Source organism: Cavia porcellus, unplaced genomic scaffold (assembly GCF_034190915.1).
Source record: "Cavia porcellus strain 051 isolate PalLab524CR breed Dunkin Hartley unplaced genomic scaffold, mCavPor4.1 scaffold_7, whole genome shotgun sequence".
Lineage (NCBI taxonomy): Eukaryota > Metazoa > Chordata > Mammalia > Rodentia > Caviidae > Cavia > Cavia porcellus.
This window is the reverse complement of record NW_026947490.1, coordinates 95804381-95810380: the sequence shown is the minus strand read 5'-3', so window position 1 is coordinate 95810380 and position 6000 is coordinate 95804381.

Sequence of the window (6000 nt, the reverse complement as noted above, 5' to 3'; positions counted from 1 at the left end):
TTTGTTTTTGTTTGTTTGTTTCGAGGGGCCAAGAAGCAGATCCAGGCCTTCACACATGTCAGGCAAATGCTCTACCACCGAGTGCCACCATCAGCCCCAGATTCCCTCATACTGCCCACCGTGAATAAGGACAGCTTGCTTGAAGAACTGTCAACAGCTGCCACTGCTATGTCACCTTGCGGGTGCGATCTATGAACCGAGGACATCAGAACAGTTCGCACGCTCTCAGGCTTGACCTTACTCAGCTTATCTAACCATGATGTGTCAGGAGACCCAATTTAGCATAGCTTTAAGCAAAAAAGATGGAGTTATTTATAGCTAATCTCATTGGAGTGAGGAGGTAGGTCAGGCACTCGAAGCACAGCAGCAGGACCACCTCTAGGTTTGCACTGCACCTGTGTCACTGTGTCTGTCTCTGGACTCCTCCAGGGACTGGTGCAGAGGACAGTTCCAGACGCATGTCCCTCCAGCTCAGGGTTTAAGAGGCGAAAGAGGAGACTGTGTAACACCGTCCACACACTGGCTGTCTTGGAGGCACCCTAACTGGACACACTCAATCTCCTGTCAGCATCCATTAAGGCTGGAGATGAGGGTTTTATAACCAACCAAGCCTGAGCCGCAGGCATATTTTGGCAGTAGGGGTGAGGCAGGGTGCAGGGGTGTGGCCTCACCAGAATCTATAATGTTGGCGTGGAAGAGCAATTCTCCAAAGAAAACCTGCTGTTACCCTAGGAAAGCAGAAAGGCAGGCTGGGAAACGGAAGTCTGTGTCCACGCAAGGCAGTAGGTAGGGGTGAAGCTCCCAAGGCTTCTGCACAGGGTGCCGCATTTCAGAGAAGTGTGTTCAGTCTCCTCGCCATCACAGCCTTCTAAGGATGTGGGGACAACATGTGAGGGGTGGGAATGGCCTTGATGGCCTTGATGGTACCATGACAGAAGTTCCCACAGCTGCTGGGCAGCCTGGGCTCCCTCTAAAATCAGCCGGGCTCTTCTTCCTCTCCACCACCACGGCTTCCTCCGTTCCTCTGCTCTTTCACCCGCCTCCTTCCTCAGGAGTTATAACCTTCATCCTTACAAACTTCATTGGTGATCACTTAAGAAATATTCCTGGCTTCCTCAGAGCAAAACCTTATATTTCAGGGTAGAAACAGTGAGTGTCAGGAAAAGACGTGTTAATCTCACAAGCATATGTACAGAAGTTCTAAACAACTCATTAGCAAACAGAATTCAGCAATGTGTTGGGTCGCTGATACTTGACCTCTTTTGACTGACAGAAACTCTCATTTCGTGTACTTTAGTCAAATAACACATTCCATTACGAAGTTGGTTCTGACCCAGAGAGACGAAGAGAGTTTACCGTGTCATACCCTCATTTTAACATTTCATGGTATCATTTCAGTAAGTGACAGACTTAAAATATATGACCTAATAATTCAAGATTAAAAACTTCTGAATAAACTAGGAATGGAAAGGAACTACCTTTAACCTGCTAAAGAATAGTTCCCGAGATGTAAAACTCTTCCCTCATAATTGAACCAGTGCTGGATGGTGGAAGCTAAGCTCCTCCCTGCTGGAGAGGGAAATTACAGGTGATGGGCAGAAAAGCCTAGAAAGAACCATGTAGAACTGGGTGACTATTAGAGGCATCAGTGTGAAACTCATGTTGAGCTTAATAAAGATGCAAATGAATAGCTACAGGCATAATTACAGACTTGTGTGTGTGCACAGGATTATGTTACACATATTCTCAGTTGTGTCTGCTGGGAGGCTTAGAGGCAGTAACGTGCCAGTTCTAATGAGCACACAAATCACCCAGATATTGGTTTCCGATTTCCAATCTCCAACCAATAAAAGGAACCATGACTCCTTGAGAAATGGCCAATTTTAAGAGCAGGGCAGGAAAAATACAACTGGGCTTACAGCACACTGTGTTATGAGACAGTAAAAAATGGTTTTTTTTAATGAAAAGGATAGGGCCATGTCAGAGGACATGGAGTCAACCTGAAAGAGCTCCAACGACCAACCTGAGACGATCTGAGCAGAAACATAAATAACGCAGTATAGTCTGAAGTATAAAAAACCCACAATGGCACGTGCCTGTAATCCCCGCACTTGGGAGGCTGAAGCAGGAGAATCAACATGAGTTCGAGGTCAGCCTGAGCTACGTAAGTAAGTTCAAGGCTAGCTTGTACTACATAGTGAGACCCTGTCTCAAAAAAAAGCAATAAATAAACAGATATGCATACTGATAAAAATAAGTTATTAAATACACAAAGAGCAGTAAAGACAAGTATTCTATACAGAAGAATTTCAGGTAATACCAGGCAGTGTGTGGAAACACACAATGAATGTTGAAATTTAAAAATTTTTTATAATAAAAGACACATGGAAAATCAATTCCTCAAAATATTCCCCCTCTTAGCACTCCTTTATCACAGCATTCTTGACACTTTTAGAAGCAGTTCCGAACTCCTCTGAGTGTCTTCGTGAGGTATGATTTTTTAAAATGTGGTGACTGACGCTAAGTGCCACTCAGCGGGAATGCAGGCTTGTGCACTGCCCATGGTACGTCCTCGGCCACCTATCTCACAGCTACAGACACTCAAGGAAAGGACTTCCACAGCTGCTCCAGGAGGTCGCAAGAACAGCGGGAGCTAAGGAGCGTGTGAGGGGAGTTAATGAGAGTGTTCTTTTAGAACTAGTGGTTCTGAACAGGTCCAGGGTCAGCTAATAACTTGGTTTTGACATGAATGTTACATATGTCAGGCTTTAGCAGTGGTGCAGCCTGGGTGAGGAGTGAATGGGGATTGTGTGCACTACCTGTGCAACTTTTGTATAAATCTAAAATTATTCCAAAATGAAATGATTTACAAAAAAAATTCCTTTCGAATGAAGACACCTACGATGTTGAGTTCAAGATTGTAATTAGCACTGTAAGAAAACAAATGCACAAATGTTTGTTAGAATCTAAAAGAAAAATCTTAAATGAGTGTTATCAGTATATAATTCTTCACATAGATACAGAAAACAAAAAACAATAAGAACTAAAATTCCTTCCATCAATTGCTATCAGCACATACATGCATACCATATAAGCAACAATCAGAATATATAGGTTTTCTTAAAGGTTCCATTATAATATCCATAAAGCAGGTAATACTTCTAAGAATAAATCCAGCATGAAGTTCCCAAGGTGTTTATAAGAAAAATGTAATGCTTGCGTTGAAAGTAATCAGAGAAATTGAGTAAATAGAAGGCTATACTATGCCCACGGTGGGAAAACTCTGCATCATGAAGATGTCATAGTTCCAAATATTTCTGTACGACTTAGCAAAATTTCAGTCAAAATCCCATCAGAACTGTGCAGGGGGCCGTTTTCAGGGGCTGTCCATTTCCACCATCGGTGGGCCACAGAGAGGGCTCCGCAGAGCAGTGACCATAGCAACCGCCTCAGCTCGCCGCCCCCATCACCCCTGTCCATGTGCCTGTGTCCTCGCCCCATGCACCCAAAGGTGAGTTTTGGATCAGCCTATAACGGGGATGGATTTTCACATGACCTAGGTTCTGTGTTTTAAAAGGAGGCACAAAGGAGGAAATTAATTCTTGCTATTTTTATTGCTCAGGAACCAAAGTCTCATCTACTTTGGGATTCAGCCAGCCAGGACCTCATAAGTAGCCCTACCAGTGGAAAAAAATGCTTTCATTCAATTCCATGGTTTATAAGTCAGTCTGCTACTCAGCTCTTCCCTGACTTCATCTCCTATTTCTCTCCATCGCTCCACCATTGGGGATAATGTCCTACAGGAAAAACTTACACTCTAAAATGTGCATTTCATCTTCTTCCAATATGGAAAAGCAGGCTCGGCGAGGAAGGAAGAGCAAGCAGCCTCTGCCAGCTTTCCACTTGGCCCCCAGCCACGGAAAGGCATCCAGGAAGAATCTAGTTGGAAGATGACTCTATCAGGCTGGATCAGAAGTTTGTGGCTGGCAGCGCACCCCGGAGACGCCGCGTGACCTGCTCAGAGAGGAGTCAGCCACTGCTCCCCGCTTCAGGGTCTGCGCTCCTCATCTGCTGGGAGCACCATGACACAGTGCAGGTTAGGAGCCCCAACAAGTGCACCCACATCTACTCAGTACCTCATCATTTGCAAATAAATGTATTTCATTTGATCCAAATAACAACCCTCGGCTGTTGCCTGTTGAGAAAATCTCAAAGATGCTGTTTTATGGTCAGGCAGACAAGCTCGACAGCCAGTAAGCAACTAGTAAGTAGGCAAGCAAAAAATAACTTTCAGGTTCTTAAAAAACGGCCATTCTGCTCTATTCTGTCTCCACACACCCCCTGCAGTGTGGTCTCTGGTGTTATCCCAGAATCCTCCACATGCTTTTCAAGCTGCAGCTCAGGAGTGCTCAGGACGTAGGTGGTTAGTGAACTGGCAGGATTGAGGAAAGATCCGAGCGAAGAGCGTGTGGTAACTTAGTCACCTGGCTACAGCTAACAGGAAAGGCAGTATCTCCACACTAGGAATTTTGAAAAGCAATCAGGGATCTCCTTCCCTGTGTGCTGGGGGGGGGGGGGGGTCTCCTAGTGCCTGCTAACGGAGGCATTAGCTGGCCAACTCGCTACTGACACCGTGTGGCAAGAAATAGAACCCCTATCATGACGGGTTCCTACTACAGAATCGCATTAAGCAAGGCTTTGCTCGGAGCGCTAGGAGCACCAGACCTCCTCTGTCCCTTCAGGCCCACCTGGCAACCCTCCTCTCCGCACCCACAGCATCAAAACTGCATAAGGGCTGGCGTAAGCCCAGTGGGGTCAGCTGAGTCTTCTCAGGGCTGTGTCACTCTAAGACATAGTGGCCCTCTAGGTGGCACCTGCTGTCAAGGCAGAAATCAGCACACAGCACTCTCCAGACAATTGCTTATTTTTAGCAAATAAGGATTTGCTTTACAAAAAAAAAAAAGGCGGAAACCAGTCCCCTAAACAGTGGGTCCACTTGGAGACCCATCCCAGTGGCCACAAAGGACCCTCCAGCAGAAATGGCTGTCATGAATGGATCTTTGTGGACACCATCAAGATAAATGACATTTTAGTGGCATTTGGGGAAATGTTCAGAGGCAACACCTTTGGTTACCTACTACGTGGACTCTCATTCATTCTTAAATCTGCCTTTCAGCATGAGTTCAGGCTACACCTTGATGCAAGTAACTGTGAGTGGTTCTGTCAGCAAGAAATCACTTGGAATTCTAGGAAGAGTCTACTAACAGTAGACAGAAAATGGATGCTGGGGTCTGAATTCCAACCAATTGAACAGAAGCATCTAACTGTGGAGTCTTGCTGCTGATTTAAAATGTGGTGTGTCATGACTTCAGCTGAAGGTGTTTTTAATATTCCTTACAGAAGTCCTCAGTGTGGCTGTGCCTCGCTTAGTTAGCTTCGTAAGAACGTGAAAAGGTTCCATTTGCAAAATCACGGTCTCTCCATCTTACTAGAGCCGCAGATCATGTAATTCTAGCCTTCTGTTTCCCCACCAAAGAGACGAACAATCCTGGATTTCTTGGTGTGGCCTGTGAACACACAGGCACCGTAAAAAGTATGTGATCTCATTAAAAGAAGCAGATTGAGAAATTCACCAGGCTGAGGCCTGGGATTGGCACTTTCACTGATTTTTTGTATAATTCTTTTGCACATCTGTCTGAGCACCATAAAATCAAATGACATCAGGCACTGACACAGGAGATCCTTTTCCTGGAGGAGCCCTGTTCCTCCCGAGAACCAGGTCAACAGAAAGGTATGGCCAATGCCAAGCCCAGTGGGAGAAAGGAGGAGCGTGTGGGCAGCTCTGCCTGGGCATCAGCCAAGGGAAGGGCGTTGGAGTCGGGTGTGGATTCCGGGTTCTCCAGCATGCAGGGTCCTGCTGCGGTGGAAAGGGAGCTCTACAGGCCTCTGGAGCATGCGACCTTCCGCTTCCCCCCAGCCCGGGTCGGTGAGCCCTCAGCA